The sequence below is a fragment of the Harpegnathos saltator genome, unplaced genomic scaffold, assembly GCF_003227715.2.
Source record: "Harpegnathos saltator strain DR-91 unplaced genomic scaffold, Hsal_v8.6 scaffold16, whole genome shotgun sequence".
NCBI classification, from domain to species: Eukaryota; Metazoa; Arthropoda; class Insecta; order Hymenoptera; family Formicidae; genus Harpegnathos; species Harpegnathos saltator.
Genome location: NW_020229939.1, coordinates 87,501 through 104,678, shown reverse-complemented (window position 1 = coordinate 104,678; position 17,178 = coordinate 87,501). Strand labels below are relative to the sequence as shown.

At 51.0% G+C, this 17,178-nt stretch overlaps 1 long non-coding RNA gene across 1 annotated transcript in view; it reads left to right on the top strand.

Annotated features, from left to right (window-relative positions):
- Positions 1–17,178, top strand: part of LOC112588122 (uncharacterized) — a 99,213-nt gene that overhangs the window by 7,109 nt on the left and 74,926 nt on the right. The window contains exon 2 of the long non-coding RNA XR_003112572.1: positions 4,154–4,283. This is a non-coding gene — a long non-coding RNA (uncharacterized LOC112588122). The remainder of the gene's footprint in view (positions 1–4,153; positions 4,284–17,178) is intronic.

Below are 17,178 nucleotides of genomic sequence, written 5' to 3'. Positions count from 1 at the left end.
CCGTCTCGCAACGGTGATTTATCGGCGTTTCGCTGGATCGCGCCGTCGACGTCTCGACGAGCGCGACGGCGCGGCATTTGCGTTTTGACGCAGAGACGCCGGGTTCGTGATTCGAATAAATGGACTGCGTGTCTCACACGGTTGAGGAGGACTCGTGGGAGGTTCACGACGGGACGGGTCATTTCGCTGACGGTGATACTCGGCGTAAGGAGCTCGGCTGGGACGCGGAGAGCGCCCTCCGCGGATCCGTCCGTGAGCGACGCTATCTCGACGTGACGAATGAGCAGCTTCCCCCGGGCTTGTCTCGCGGGACAGAGAGCGTGGGCGCTCGAGGAAATCATCCGCATGTTCCGGGGGATATTCTCGAATAAAATTCCCAGTCGACCGCGTGCGAGCGCTGCACAGTGTGTTCCCGGCTTTTCCGTGTTTTCTCCCCGTACGAGGGAGCCGTCTCTCCCCTTCCCCCCCGCCCCGCCGCGTCCGCGAGACTGTGTCTAGATTCGCCCGGCGCCAAAGTGTAAGCTTTCCTTCCTTCCTTCGTCCTTTTTTTCTTTCTTCTTCTTTCTCTCGCACGAGACAAACTTCCCTTATTTTTCTCACGAGAGAGCGCCCGGCCGGTAATCACGGGTGCAATTAAGAGTCCGCGCAATTTAAATTTCCATCGCACGTTCTTCAGCGTGAAGCGCCGCGCGGATGTTACAAAGTCACGAGAGACTGCGCTTAAGCGCAGTCAAATTTTACCCGAGCAGAGATCGGGACGCTCCGTATCGTTCGAAGTATACGAACGAAAATGTGGGGAACCTGGGAAATCCCTGTGTATCTCTCCATGGTATCTCTTATCGCTGGTTTTAGTGCATTGTGGATTACAAGAGAGATTCGTTACACGGCCACGCTTGAGTCTCGTTTCTGCGGGAGTAGGTTCCCTCCCTCCCTCCCTCCCGCCCTCCCTGCCTTCTCCCCCCCTCTCTCTCTCTCTCTCTCACTCTCTTTCTCTTTTCCTCTACTACTACTGCTGCTGCTGCTGCTGCTGCTGCGAGTATGAGATCGATCGCGTTGAGAACGATGAAATTGTTCCCGTTATGAATAAGTGGAATCGTCGTTGCAAATTCTTTTCACGTCTAGCTTTTCAACCCGCGCCGCGCGCTGGTGTGTCACGTATGCGGTGAAAAACCCTCGATCGTTAGCTGCAGAGACCCGCGCTCTCCAGCGGTTATTTTTCTCCCGGAATGAGCTTTCCTTCGACAAAAAGATTAGCATGACGATGTACAGCGAGCAATGTAACAATCACTGTAACAACCGGTATAACAATCAATCGCAATGAACGCGTATTTGTTTCCGCCGCGCGGCCGCGACACGCATTTCAATCGTTCTTGCGATTCTCCCGCCGCGTAGGCGGCCGGGAAACGGATACTTCGAGCACGCCGCGAATCCGCGGCCGTCGGGCCCCGGGCCCGACTAGAAGTTTGTCCCATGCTCCTGATCGGGTTAACCTCATTTGGACATCAGGTCCCAATAAGGTAATACTATCGGGTCCTACACTAGGAAAAATGTATTGCTGCGTGAGCCAAAATTTTGTTGCGCACAACAAAATAATTTGGTTAAAATATGCCCGACAAAACTGTTTAGTTTCCTGCTAACAAATATCCTGTTTGATCACGGTTTGTTCGTAATAACGTGATACTTTCGTTATAGCAAAACCAAAGAGCTTTAATAAAATGAATTTTGTTAAAAATACTATAATTTTTTCTTAATATATCAAAGCTAAATTTTAGCACACGAACGGAAAGACAAAAGAGTATCCATTGGATATTGGTTTAGTTTATGTAAAATAATATTTCGTTATTACGTAATTTTTACGGATGAAATTACTAAAATGCTTAATTTTTATATATAAAGTCTAAGAACAAAATCATGTTTGGTCCAGAGAACAAAGTTTAGTTGGGACAACTAAATATATTTTGTTATATAAAACAAGATATTTGGTTGCTATTAAAAAATGCTTCAACTAAACAGTTTTGTTAGAGATACTAAATTTTTTTCCCTCGTGTAGTAAGTCATGTAACGCAGCGTGGATATCAGGATCTTAGTAAGGTTCATACACTGCAAACCCGAGTGTGTTATTTTAACACACTCACACACACAAGCTGAAGCTTTCTTCACGCGTTTCTTGTCGTCTGAAATCACGTCATTTGATGCATTTCGATATCACTTAACGCGTTTAAACGCGTTAAACGACGTGATTGAAAAGACGACGAAGATACGCGTAAAGGAAGCTTCAGCTTATAACTATATAATGTGTCAAAATAACACACTCGGATTTGCAGTGTAGTCAAGTCCTTATCTTAAGGAATTCTTATTACGTTTTTTTTTTCTCAAATTATGGCTCCTGATTACTCGGCACTCGCCTATATTGGGCGATGACATTGGAAATAAGAAATGACAATGCTGAAAATTCTTTCATGTCATTTCCAAATGAAAAGATATTTGCATGAAATCATATTTGAGATCGCTTGAGCATATTTGTAAAATGTTTCGTCACGACCAATAAATTATCGCACAACATAAACACGCACTGAGATACGCAACATGCACGCACAGAGTAGGCGATTGAACTGCTTCTCGAGCATCTTTTGTCTTGTGGGCCCATATATGGACAAATGCAAGGCAACTCGTCCTTGCGCGTCATACGATAAAAATTGAACTGTCTCTCTAATTATATGTGGCGCATTATAAAAATATTTTTTTATACTACGTCCAATACTATTAAAGTTTTACACATACACACACGCGCGCGCGCGCACACACACACACACAAACATGCGCGCGTGCACATACACACATATATTCATATTATATACACAAGTAAGCAGACAACGGCGATAACACAAAAACAAAGACGGTAGATGCGGAGACGGATCAGGGAAAGCGGAAAACATTTCGGCGTGACTCATCACCTGCAAAAAGCGCGTTGCGAAACAGCGGTCTCGCGCTATTGTCTAGATTTGTGATGACGAGACGTGTCCTAAGCTAAAGGAGACGTGGACCAATAGAGAGTTGCGAAATTATAAGATATAAACGCTGTAATCTTCGGGCGAGGAGGAAGCTTTCGGACGTCTGGGAAAACCACGCTTACGCTTTGTAATAATTATATATCTAATCTTAGAACCCTTTGTTTTTCGTTTCCCGATCTGCGATCCTTATCATTCTTTCCTTCCCTTTTCCTTTACTCGCCGTTTATCGGAAACCCGCCTTCAGCTTTGACTTTATACGCCCTCGCTTACACATATAAAATTAATTACAAATGGTTTTTGTTAAAACTTGGTGATGCAAATCATGTTAGGTACAATGAATAAGATCCCGACAAGGACCTGATCAACTGAACCATATTACATCATACACTAAGTTGGTACATTAAGGTCCCAATGTGGGGACCCAATCATTGTAACCCTGTAAAGGTCTTCCTTACTCATTTGTCGTTAGGACGTTATAAGGCGACTGACTTACTTAGGATTACCTTTCATTCGCTCTATTAGGTCCCCTTATCAATGTTAGGTGAAACTGATCCAAATTTCTAGTCGGGGGTGTTATCGGTGACAAGGGACAAAGCATTATTTCGCGAAGGAACGTCTCGCGCGCGGACGCGCGACCGCAGTGAGAGCGAAAGTGTCGCGTGTAATCGCTTTAGGGTGCGAGAGTGAAAGTCAACGTGTACTTTCAGGAACGTGTGCTCAAGTTTTCGTGAGAAAGAACAGGTGTCTCTTACTTACTCGGTGCCTGCTGTGTTGCGCTATTAGGTATCTGAAAGTGACAACGAAAATCGAAGAAAAGCCGTCGGAGCGAGGCTCCCCTCCGTCTCGTTGAGGAGAGCGCGCGCGCGCATTCACGGACTAGCGCGCGATCGGCTAATTATCGCCGGCAGCATCCGGCTGTTGCCGTTAACGCGACGCTTGCGGGATTGCGAGATTACGCGTAACAAATTGCGACGTTAACACGATATCGTTTCCGCGGCTGCTCTCTCCGGCGCCAGCTGGAGCGCCGCGCTCCGGCGCGGCCTTTGTAAGATAAACGCGCGAGTAAACTTATAATATCTCGCGACAGCGGTTTATAATGTACAGAGCGGTTTATAATGTAATGCGTCCTCCCTTGCTTGCAGCTCGTTCTAACGCACGGAAGACACGTATTATTATGTGAGGAGGAGGCCGCGACGAGGGAAACGAAGATGTCCGCCGTCAGCGTCGTCGCATGGTTGCTCGGCGCCGTCGCTTTGGCAGCGATCAACAATGGTGAGTCCTTCCGATCTAAATTCCAAATCTCTCCGTCAATGTCAAATGTCGCCGGTGATAACGACGACGCGCTCGCGCGCTACAGCACGCCGTGAAATGACTCGCCGTGATGTCGGACGCCGGACAAAGCTACAAAAGAGTCTCCTGCGCTAAGAACGCAAGGTCGTTTCCGACACGTTCGATGACGGACGGAATATTTTTCTCTTCAGCGCGAACTCTCCCTCTTGGAGATAATACATAAAGGTCATCCTGCAACACGTGTCGTAAGTTGTAAGCCGTGAAAACTGACCAATTATAACTGATTATCTTTGTAATAATCGACTGTGCGACTCGCCAATTCTTACGGCTCACAACTAACGACACGTATTGTAGAATGACGTTAAAAGTAGTGCTTCTCTCGCGAGAGGGCGCGAGACTTTTATTCCTGACATTTATAGGCTCCCCCCCCCCCCCCCACATCGCGAATCCTCGCTCTTGCAGCGAGAGCACCGCTCAATTAACCATCACGATTCAACCGTTTGTAATGGATTATCGGTTACGGCGAAATATAGACTCGCACGCGGTATCGGGGCGCATTTAATACGTTATTTATCGAATTCTTCAGTCTTCCGTATTTAATTAATCCCGCTCCATTAGTTTCGCCGGACGGATACGAAAGATTAATTTGCGATACACTTGAAGCTCGCCGCTTATGGTGGAGGCTTGAAATTACAACAACGTTCTCGAAATGTATCGCTCGTTTGCCCCACCCCCTCTCACCCTTCATCCCGCGATATTGACGATAATCGAGAGGCGAATAATAGCCGCTGTTTATATTCCCGCTTTCGTTTCGTTCGTTGCGTTTCGACGAGAAAGAAAACGTTTCAGCGGAGGATCGCGCGCGACGAATTTCAAATTGGATGTTGTTGCATCGTTAAAGAATGGCGGTGTGTGTGTGTGTGTGTGTGAGCGTGCTGGTGGTTCTTTAACCGTACGTATCATAATATTTATATAATATAACGTGAAACGCGGTTTCGCGCGGTTGTTCGCCAAACAACGCGCGCGGAATACGAAGAACGCGCGACGTACGTGGTCTTCGCGAGCTTTAAAATATATACAGTAACCAGTTTCACAACGGCTACAATTTATCCGTTTGCTTTTGGTTTTTTGTGCGCCCTCTTGTATTTTTTTCTCTTTTTCTCTTTTTTATTACGGGCCGCACGAAACGTGAAATAACTCAGAGATACGGTCGAAATACACGGTTGAATTATGGCGATAGCGCGTTTGATGGATTCACGTTGCACGTTGTTTGTACTACGGGCACAGTAGTAGTGTCTAAATGAAATATATCTGCGGTATTTTTTGAATGCGTTGCACTAGCTTTTAAAGATATTCAATAAATACCAATGTAGAAAAAAAAAAAAACAACAATGTGGGAAATGTGTGCGGATGAATTACACGGGGGCAACCGATATATATATATATATATATATATATATATATATATATACGTATATATAAATAGGAAAGAATCTCCGGGATTTTGTTTTCTTTTTCCTCAACGGAGCGCGTTTCTCGTCACACAATGAGGGATGCGAGAAAAATTGTATAGTTGATGCGCGCGCGCTCCGCTCGCTCCGCCGTTATTTGCCGCCGGCACTGGACGTGGCGATAATTTCGCCATCCCAGTGAAATCCCAATTTTTATCCCCCGATTATCCGTCTCCCGTGTCCTAAGTAGGTCCGTGACCTAGAAAGCTACGACGAATCTCCGAATCACAGGTTTCCGCGTGACACGACCTGCGACGCGAAAGTCGCAGCTCATCGGGTCTCATCGCGTGCGCACCGTTGAAGAAGCATTTCTTACCGATAGATATCTCGCGAAGGACTCCTTCTCGGGCTGGAATTATCGGTTTCGATCATCGGCCGTCGAGCTCGATACGACGGGAGCGCTGAGAAGGGATTTGAAAGTCAAATCTGCAGATCCGCCCGCAGAAATGCATTCCTCCATTGACGTAGTCGTCACGAGCGACGATGACGATGATCCTTTTGTTTCTTCTTCCGGCTGGTTTCCTCGTTTTTTCACCCACGGACGGTGAGAGACCAGACCGCGGGCCTCTTCCACTCGATCCTGTGGCGCGCGCGCGCGTGCGTTTATCATCAGTACGCTCGAGAGGGAAATTCGTGTGATCGCATACGAAATTCGAAACTCGTCGAGGCTCGATTGTCGGCCGGACGCGGCCGACAATGATCTCAAATCAACGTGCACCCCCGCGCTCATACGCGCGCATACGCATGCCGGCCTCGTGTTGGCGTCTATTCAAGTATGATTGCTCGCTGATCCGCGATCGAATGACTTTCTCTCCTTCTCTGCTCTTCTTTTCTCTCTCTCTCTCTCTCTCTCTCTCTCTCTCTCTCTTTTTCCATTTCTCCCCCTCCCTCCTCCCTCTCACGCTCTATCTCTCACGGATGAGAACGAAATACGAAAATATAGAGCCCGGCCGTTTCAATCGACCTACTGGCAAAGAAAACTTCATTACCCGCCTCGAGTTTCGATACCGATCGCACGGCGCGAGCACCGTCTCCAACGTTCAAAAGAACGAGCTTCCGCGGAACGTCGTGAAGGAGCGAGGGATACTCGCGAGAATAAGAAACAAGTGGAGACAATTTTTTCCTTTGCTTGTCTACCTGCAGAGAACGCCTCGACAATTTCCCCTTCCCAACTTCTCTCCTTCTTTCTCCTTCCTTCGCCTTGGATCGTCACTTATAATTTAATCCTTGCGTCTAACTTAATCGCTCCTTCACGTTGCGCTCTACTCACTTCTCCCTTTGTCCTACCGATCGAAACGCGATAGACAGGGTTCACAGCTTGCGCGCAGTAACGTGCGGTGGTCCAATCAAAAAATTAGACTTCAAAGAGTATTGGGAATTTCCCAACAATTCGGATGAAGCGTACACAGAGGCTTCGAGGTATCGCATAGCTTTTTTAATCCGCGTTATCCTTCCGATTCTCTAACGAACTGTTGTTCGCCTTCTTCTGCTGTACTTTTCTCTCTCTCTCTCTCTCTCTCTCTCTCTCTCTCTCTCTCTCTCTCTCTCTCTCTCTCTATCTATCTATCTCTCTCTCTCTCTCTCTCTCTCTCTACCTCTCTTCTCGAGACTCGCGCGACTTAGACGTCCGCTCGTTAGATCAGAATCATTAAAACAGGGGGATGCAGCAGCCCCGGCGGGGTCGCGTCAACTCGCGTACACGCTCGTTCACCGTCCTTGTGCAGCCGCGCGAACAGGCGACGCGCAGCAACGACAAGAGCGATATAGCTCTCTCATCTCCCTCTCTCTCTCTCTCTCTCTCATCTCCCCCTCTCTCTCTCTCTCTCTCTCTCTCTCTCTCTCTCTCTCTCTCTCTCTCTCTCTCTCTGTCTCTGTCTCTCCCCCTCCCTCTCTCTCACTCTCTTTCGTCTCGAGCTACGGGCGATAAACACCCTTTCCGCGGGCAAACAATGCAGCGACACGAGACGAAAAATTAACGAGGTGCGAATGCGCGCGTCGACCAAATTCGAACTCATCTCCGCTCGCTTTCTCTCCTTCTTCCGCTCGCTCACGCTCTTTCACTCTCTCCGCTACTCTCTCGCTACCCCGCTCAGCTCAGCCCCGGCCTGCGTGTGTACACTTGTACGCGTGCATCAGCATCTCGAGTACCGTGCAGTTACGCGCGTGCATCGGCGAATGTTCGACAGCTGTAGCGGCACGCTGCAGCTGGCACACGGCGAATGTACTCGTACGTATACGCGTTGCCCCTGCATACGTATCCTCTCGCGTTGCCGGTGAAACGATATACCGGGGATACGTCCGATCGGCCATTACGGGCAATTCCACGGGACAGGTAAGCCCGTGAGCAAGCGGAGACCCGTAATTACGTCACCAATTTACAGAACGTTCGTTGACGAGGCAACCGCCGGATATGACATTAAAGACGACGTAGCGAGAGATTCGCGCGTTTAAAGTCACCGGGTCCACTCTCGCGCGGCCATCAAGCGGATGGAAATGGAATGCGCGTGCGACGATGCTCCTTGAGCATCCCGGGATCGCGCGATGTGTGTGTCTCCTTCTCATTTTTCTTCCCTGCCGCTTGCCATTTAGGCAAATTATTGACGAGCGTCCGGAGGATTTTCGCAGCGCGCGTCGCCGGCCCGTCGTGATCCATATTGCAAAATGATTATTAAAACGCGGCGTCATCCAATTAACGAGTAATTGCCGCTGCTTATTATTGTTTGATGAGCACACGGTTATGCGCTCGGCCGCGCGATGGACGTGTTGTCTAGTATTCCATTATCGATGAATATTAATTAATGTAACGCGCGCGCGCGCGCGCGTGCATGTACCGGGCGGGATAATTAAATTGGTATAAATTGTCGCGAGTCTCGCCACTCTTCAAACCTGACGATGATTACGCGCCGCCGTAGCGAGATAGCGCGCAGTATGCGCAAATGCCCGGCAACTTTTTTCGCGCAAGTTTCTCTCTCGCTCTCTCGCCGCGCTGCCACTGACAGGTGGAGAAAGCTGGACGGACAGATGTAGGTAGCGAAGTAAATGGCCAGGTAGACCGATCGATCGATCGATCGTCCATCCGGCCATTCGCAGATCGCGGGCGGCAATATCGCGCGGGCGCGCGCGCGCGCGCGCTCATTACGCAAGTTCTCCCCCGAGTCTGGCAATTAGGGGCTGATCTCTTATTGCGAGTGCTAGTTCGCCGCTCCTCGCGACAGAGTTCCGCAAACTGGAGAAAGGTCGGAGGGTAGGTTGATTTAAGCCCTGCGGCTAGGTGGCGGAAATCTTTGATAAGGCACGGCTACCGCAAACCCTGATTGGTCGCCCGAGGCCTCGCGCCGATATGACGTTCAAACAATACGCTCCATGCTAACAATGCAATCGCGGCCGAGATAAAGATGTATAGATCCCGAGCCCACCTACCCAGTCGCCTATCCCGGCGCGGCGGTCGCGCGCGTATTTCCGGACATGCCGTCATCCCCATTCTGGGATTTCGAGGCTCTCCGCCGGCGGAATCGGTATGCGAGAACGGCATCGTCGGAACGTTGCAGCGGGAAAAGGCTGCGCGAGCTACGGCACTGGCAGCAGAGCGCGACGGGATTTGCACTTTTTGTTGAGTCGAGTTACGCCAAGTACGACACGTGGAGGGCGATCTAACGCGACGTCGCGCGCCTAATTCGATTTCCCTGTACTTGCGCGATATTACGTTACCTGCAACGCGCGCGACGCGCGGTTCAGCCCATATTTTGCATAATTCTCTTTGATCAGCGTTTCGCGACGTTTCGGTGTGATTAAATCAATTAATCACTTTCTAACCCCTTCGCGCGTATCTTTGTATCCGCGCCGCGTTTAGGGAATTTACACATCGATTCCTGCTCGCGCGTCGACGAGAAATCGGCAGCCGCCGATATAGAACGTTCGCGCGCGCGCGCGCGCGCTATCGATGCTCCACCCTCGCGCCGGCATCAGCATCAGCGTCGGCATCGACATCGGCATCGGCATAACCACAGCCCGTGTTGTGTATGTTGGGGTGGATAGTGGCTGTATCGCGCGTTTACTTTGAAGGGGGAATACGTTCGCCGCTAAAGCCACCAAGTGTCTAGGTGCCAAGATATACGTCGTTACAGAACACGATCGATGTCGCTATATTTTTCTTCGACCGTGTATATACGACGGGCTTGTTTTCTCGGCGCGTATAATGAACCTCGTTTGTCGTTAAACTTTGTCGCACCTAGATAGACCCTCGCCGAGTACCCGAGCTCTCGGCGACGTCGACGTCGCCGCGTTCGAGCATAAAAGTGTTGTCGGTGTATAAACTGGCGCCTTCGGTATGGCTCTATACCCGAGAGAGAGAGAGAGAGGGAGGGAGAGAGAGAGAGAGAGAGAGAGAGAGAGAGAGAGAGAGAGAACCGGTCGGGCGGTGGCTAACGCGACGGTTATTATAAACGTCGAGTGAAGAAATATCGACGTAACTTGGGAGCCGGTCGAAGCGTTGCAGAGCCGCCTTTTACCGTACTTACTTAACTACGTGTCGCGTCTTCCCGCCATTACATCATATATACGCCACTTTCCCGACGAGAATTCGTGTCGTTGGCATTGTTCTAACGTCGGTAAGCTGTTACTCCCTTAGCTTGTTTCCGTTCGCGCGAGCGAGCGAGAGAGAGAGAGAGAGAGAGAGTGAGAGGCGGGAGGAGGAGAAGGAGGAGGAGGAAAGGGAGATTCGCCGCGCGGCCACGGAGAAATGAGACGACGAGGAAAGAATAATTGAATCCGTCATTGCGAAGGAGCGCAATGACGGATGTGTCACAGCGGCGGAAACTTTCCGAGGAAATGGAGCGAAGTCGGAATAATTTATTGTTAACTCCTCCCCGTTGCTCCGAGGGGAAGCGGTTGCACGAACGCAATAAAGTCCCTGTATTTTCGGCCGAAATTCATGCGTTCCCTCAGGTCGCCGCGATATTATTTTAAGTAACGGGCCAAAGTGAAGTGGATAATTGATCCCCGCGGCTTATGCGTGAACGATCGTTCGGCCGGATGTAACGACACGAATCGACACCTTCGTCGAGTAATTCGAGAGAATCCTCCTCGGCCCGAGACCAGGACCGGGATCGTTCGATCAGACTTACGCGGCGAGCTACGACGACGTTCTCGCGGAGAGGACGGCAGGATTAAGTGCATTCGCGAAAACGCGCCGCGAGTTTCTCCTCGCGCTACTCGGAAGAGAGAGAGAGAGAGAGAGAGAGAGAGAGAGAGAGAGAGAGAGAGAGAGGAAGGGAGGGAGGAAAAAAAAGAAAGGACGAGGCGAGCCTCGACAAATCACCGGGTAATACCTCCGCGCGACGCGGATGCGACCGTACTTACCGCGATAGCTGTCGCGAGTACTCTCGCCGCTCTCGTGGATTCGATCCGCGCACAGCCGGGGTTTTGCGCGCGAGACGACTCGAAGCGCTCGCGTACGCGCGCCCACATCGTGTTTTCCTTTCCGGTGTAAACGGGCCCTCCACCCGCGCTCCTCCTCGGGGCCTTTGTCGAGTTTCCCGGTTGCGACGACGACGACGACGACGACAACGACGAGGAGTAAGGCGGAAATCGTAACGCGAACTCGCAGCGGCTCGACGTAACTCTCCGTTAGCCGGGCCGAATTTGTCGCCTCTCGCGGCGTTAATGGGATGCGCTCGTATCGAATCACTCGATGCACCGACGAAGGAAATAGAATGCGACGCGGCAGCGCGCCGATAGCGCGCGTCGTTTTCCTAGCACGCTCCTCGCTCGAGTGGAACAGGGCTCGATAATGAGGATAATCCTCGGCCCCGTAGCCCCGGCTGCGTCGAATTTCAGTAAAGAATGGCGCGAGAGGAAGCGAGAGGAGAGGAAAAAGAGAAAAGCCGCGGCTCTCGCAGGAAAGTGTCTCCGAGAGACACGCGCTCCGCTGGCGATGGCGTGAATACTCTCCTCGCGCCGAGCTGCCGCGCGGCATATCCGAGACACGGGCGATACGCTGATGTACTTGGCGATGAGTTTATGAAACTTACTTTCAAGTGTCTTTCGGCCGGTGATATATACGCGCGCGCGGAGATTAAGAAGCAAGTTTCCTCTTAAAACTGGCTAAAGTGTATAGTTATCGTCGCAGACATCGTCGACAAATTTTAATAGCGTTGCGCGATGGAGCCTGTAACCGTCGCTAACGTAAGAGGCGTCACTTTGCGAGAGAAATTGTCCGCGTGTAGCTGTTATCGCTCGCGCTCGTCGCGAGCGACAAGGAAAAAGCGCGCGGATGACGAGGCAGAGCCGCCGCGCCGCGGCCGTCTGAAATTCTACTAATCTACAGCCGGGTCACGATTTCAGCTTCGTTAGCACTTTAATAAATCGAGTCGCCGCCGCCGCCGCCGCCGCCGCCGCCGTCGCATCGATTAATCGATGCGTATACGCCGAGAGCTCGTTACACGCGTCTCTATTGAAAGCGCGATGTTAACAGCATTCTACGGCGTGTAAACTGAGATGCATGCGGTCACGGCAAAATTTCCTCCGTCCCGTTCGGAGCCATTAGCGTGGCTCAAACACCGCAAGCACGTAAGTTCAAGGGGGCTAATGTTAAAATGGCCGTGGTAGTTTGCCCGAGCGGTCACCTCGTAACTTTCAAGACATATGTTTGAAAGAGCGAACGACGGTCATTCTTTCCGTCCGCGCTCACTGCGCCAAGTTATTCTTCGATCCGCCGAGGCCACGGTAAGAAGATCACGGAAAATGTTGTAGCATCCGAAGAACGATAACATGCTAAGCCGCGTATAGAGAGGGTCTTTTCCGCGGGAGGAAAAGTTCTCCATGGAAAACGATCGTAAGACGTTTATACGATCCGACGTCTCTCTCTCTCTCTCTCTCTCTCTCTCTCTCTCTCTCTCGGTCTTTCTCTTTTGTCGGCTCCCGTCTGCGAATCGGTAATTTTTAGCTTACGGACAGATCAGAAGGTATCAAGATCCGTATTCTGATGGTGCGAGACCTGTCTAGAGACGGCTTGTCCGTTCGCCCGACGAACAGTTCTCGTTGGATTCGTCGCGCTGCAGTGCAACGCGCGCGCGCGCGCTCGGCCGTCTTTCTCGATTCCTCTCGACGATCGATTCTTGATTATTGTTTCTCTCTCGCCCTCGCCGCCCTCGTCGGGTACCGTCGGGCTGTGTAACGCAATTCCAAGCGACCTGGATAGGTATTGTTACTGAGAAACGAGCTGGAATTATTTTTCAATTTACGATCCGTTGTCCCGATGAGCAATAACATTGGCTTCGGATAGACGGAACGCGGAGAACGAACACTTTGTTCGGCGTTCCCCGTATCCATCTGAGGAGCGAAATGCATTTTGGCTTAGCGGAGAAAAAAGGCTCTCGCTCGCGGTCTTCGCTCGCGCGTAACTACTTGGTCTCTCGTCGCGTTGCCGTTAACGATGATTGGATCCGCCTATTTCGGCGGATATTGAGCTGACGGGTTCTCTCTCTCTCTCTCTCTCTCTCTCTCTCTCTCTCTCTCTCTCTCTCTCTTTCTCTCTCTTCATCCGTTTCTCTTTGTTCCAAAGACAAAATACAACTGCTATTTTTACCGGGTGCCTCAGCGTCAACATTATGTCGGGGCTGACGTTTAACTCGAGCGTGTTTGCTTCCGAAACACCGTACACGGGCGGTCGCGGAAGAGGACGATGAATTTTTGAGAGGAGAAAATTTCCTCCAAGATTTTCCACGAGACACCGGCGCGGCATTCATTTAACCGTCGCGCGAGTTCGTTTCCATCGATCCGTGCAAGCACTTTACCACACTTGACCGAGAACAGCTTTTAACGGCCCATCACCCCGGATGGCTACTCATCGACACGGAAAGTATATTCGGAATACCTCTAATACGCTTTGAAGGAAAATCGATACACGCCGGACGGGGCGAAGGAGAAAGAGAGAGAGAGAGAGAGAGAGAGAGCGAGAGGGAGAGAGGGAGAGAGAGAGAGAGAGAGAGAGAGAGAGAGAGAGGGAAAGAGAGCTCCCAGGTTCTTCGCCGCTATCGCCGCGTCGAGTATCGCTGGTCGCGATCTCCTTTATTGAATTCAGTAGGAACTCTATTTATGTCGACGTAACGACGGAAAGGACGCGCGGGATAAGGAAAATTAATTGAGCGTCGATTTCGACGCTCGTACCATTCCGCCCGGCAATAAGTCGAAAGATAGACACGCTCCTACGTACACACACATGCGTAAATACAACAACGCATGTATACATGTGTGTACACACGGCGCACACACGCACTCGAGTTAGTTGGCGCGCCAAGTCAAACACATCGCGCAAAGACGCGAGAACTCGAGAACCCGCGTTGCGTCGCGAGCGCCATTCAGCTCGTCGATCTCGTATATTTAGCGCTCGCGCTCGCACGCTATCATCGCATACGTCTCACCACGCAAACGCCCGCGGTCGCATTAAGTATACGCGAGGATCGCGTCGTTTCCGTCGACGACGGAGACCGCGGAGAGAGACGGTGCTTCCCCCCTCATCGATCGCTCCTCCATTCGATACGGTGTTATTAACGAGCGTGGACGTAAGCAGGACCCGAGCTGTGCCGTGTCGTCGGGAAACTCGGGGGAGCCGGGACGCGGCGAGACGAGAGAGAGAGAGAGAGAGAGAGAGAGAGAGAGAGAGAGAGAGAGAGAGAGAGAGAGAGAGAGAGACGAACCGAGTCGAGTCGAGTCTCGAGACGTCTCGCCGTTTCCCAAACCCGCGGCTGTTTCCTCGCTTCCCGACAACGCTGCCGACGACGTTACTCGCAGGGGACATCGCTAAGCCTGGGGGTGAAATTAAGTGAATTTATCTCTTCTAGCCGCAATAATCAGACGTAGTTAGTTCAGGCTAGCTGGCTCGGCGACGAGCGCCTTCGGGGAGGATGAGTTGGTTGGTAGCAGCGGGAATGCCGAGGAGAAGAATATGCACATGCCGAATGAGAGGAGCGCGGGGAGCGGAAAGCAGCAAGACTAGCGGGAGGAAAGGGGAGAAGCGGCGGAGGGATGAAAGCTGCGAGAGCCGCGGGCTCTCTCTCTCTCTCTCTCTCTTTCTCTCTCTCCATCTCTCGTGTTGCTGCGAACGTCTCGAACCTCGGGGGGGCATAACACCGAAAAGGGGAGGGGTCGTACCGAGGGCGGCGCAGGGCGTCTTAATCTTCCCGGCGAATTTATGACCAAGTTGTTTAAGGGATGTTTAGTTGTGCTTAATCCGTAACTGCTGCTCTCGCGTTTCTCGGTCTCTCCGCTCTCCTCTCTCGCACTCTTTCCGCCCGCAGAGCCCCGCTTTCCCGCCGGTCCCTCCCTCCCCCTCTCTCTCTCTCTCTCTCTCTCTCTCTCCCCCTCCCTCCCTCCCTTTTTCTTCCTTCCTTTCCTGTTTCTTCCCTTTTTTCTCCTCTTCTCCTTCCCCTTTTTTTATTCTCCGGTTCGGAAAGGCGCATTCAAGCCGAGCTTGTTCGCCGCGCGCTGGTTAGATGAAAATCAAATACCCGCGTATATATTCCGCGTTGCCGGTGTACCGACGCCTCCTTCTTTGCACGGAGCGTAACTTCGCTCTTCCCTCTTTTATTCTTTATATATGTCCATTATTTAGCGGATATCTCGGCGCGTAAAGTCGACCTTCGCGCTGTTCCGTAATCATGCTGCACCCCGCACTGCGCGCATTAGATCTCCCAGGCTCGTAAAGCGCCCGGCGAGAGAAGTGAGCTTATTGGATTCCATAAGAAGAGAGAGAGAGCTAGAGAGAGAGAGAGAGAGAGAGCTAGAGAGAGAGAGAGAGAGAGAGAGACAGAGCACACAGAGCGTATCAACGGACGGTGGCGCGTGTTAAATTTTTCGCGCGCGCGAATTAGCGCGGCAAAGTCGGCTTACCATAATTACCAGCGTTCTGTCGTGTATCTTAATTATTCCCGCGCGCGGGAACTACTTTCTCCGTCGCAGATTATTCTCCCGGCTAAGTTAATCGGATGTTATTTCGACAAACTCTCACCGGCGTTGCCGGAGCTGAAGATTAATGCAGTCTTGAGTGTCATCTCGATTAATTAGAAACGCGCCCACGCGCGCGCGCCGCCCCTCTGTCCGGATTTCGTTCGGTCGGGGGATATTTTGCAAAATATCACTGCGGCCAATTAATCGATCGCTTTATATATATATATATATATATATATATATTTCGTGCCCTAATTTTCATTCACAAGAACCACACACCTGCGGTAGCCGAGCTCCCCGTTAAGTACACGAAGTTGGCGAATTCTCCCGATGACATTTGCGTCGGCCGCGTCCGCTCGTTCGCCGATACCGGCTCCGCTGACCGCAGTGATCTCCAAAAGGGTCGTTTGCCACGAGTTCGGTATTTGGCGGAACTTCTTGGCGAAATTAAGGTCAGAGGGACGAACTTGTTCAAAACTTGATTAGATACACCAGTCAAAGCGTTTCTATTCTGTTCTTCGTCGATGGCCGAATTCGATAATCGAGCGCGCACCGGCGCGGAGGAAATCACTTGGATGACGATCGCGGCGAGATCCCTGCGCACGGACGCCTCCCCTTATAAATTCGTCTTCAGACTTCGTCCTCTGAGATATCTTTTAATTCGCCTCCCAGATATCATCTTAATTATTCAGTCGGCGAAGATGTCACTTTGAAATTGTTACTCCGGAGAAATATATACTGTATGAGAGCGGTGTGCCTTATATAGAAAGTTCTCCATCCTTCCCGCGACTTTCCTCCGCCAAGGAAATATGGACGGAAACTTTGGTCTACATGCCGGACAGAAAATCTTTACCTCGCAAATTATTACGTCGGTAAACTTTCCGCTTACCGTTTACTCTTACGTCTTCGCGATCGCAAATTTCTACCGAGAGATCGCTTGATTACACAGACGCGGGATTAAAACAGTCGTTGCTGTTTACGGTTTTCTCAGTGAACTCTCCTCTCTCTCTCTCTCTCTCTCTCTCTCCCTTCCCCATCACACTCGTGGCATCCCGCCATGCGAATCGTTTACGATCGATTTGAGCGGAGTTTGAAAACATCTGGGAGGAATGCATCGACGCCGGCTTTATATCGCGCCATTGAGCGTCGCATAAAAAAAGGATACGGCTAACTCTTGAAAACGTAACGTTGCGAATGCACCATCCGGCGACGGCGTGAGCGAGTGGGAATGAGAGAGAGAGAGAGAGAGGAGGGGGGGAAGAAGAGGGAGAATCGCGGAATTGCGTGCGGGCACGCGTACGATTACCGATTTGCATAGCCGAGCCGGGCGAGCGCCGATTGATACAGCCGTGGCGTTGTTCAGTGAGATCCCGAGGAATCCCGGAATCTGAAATCCCAGTTCTGTTACACGGAGTCGACCG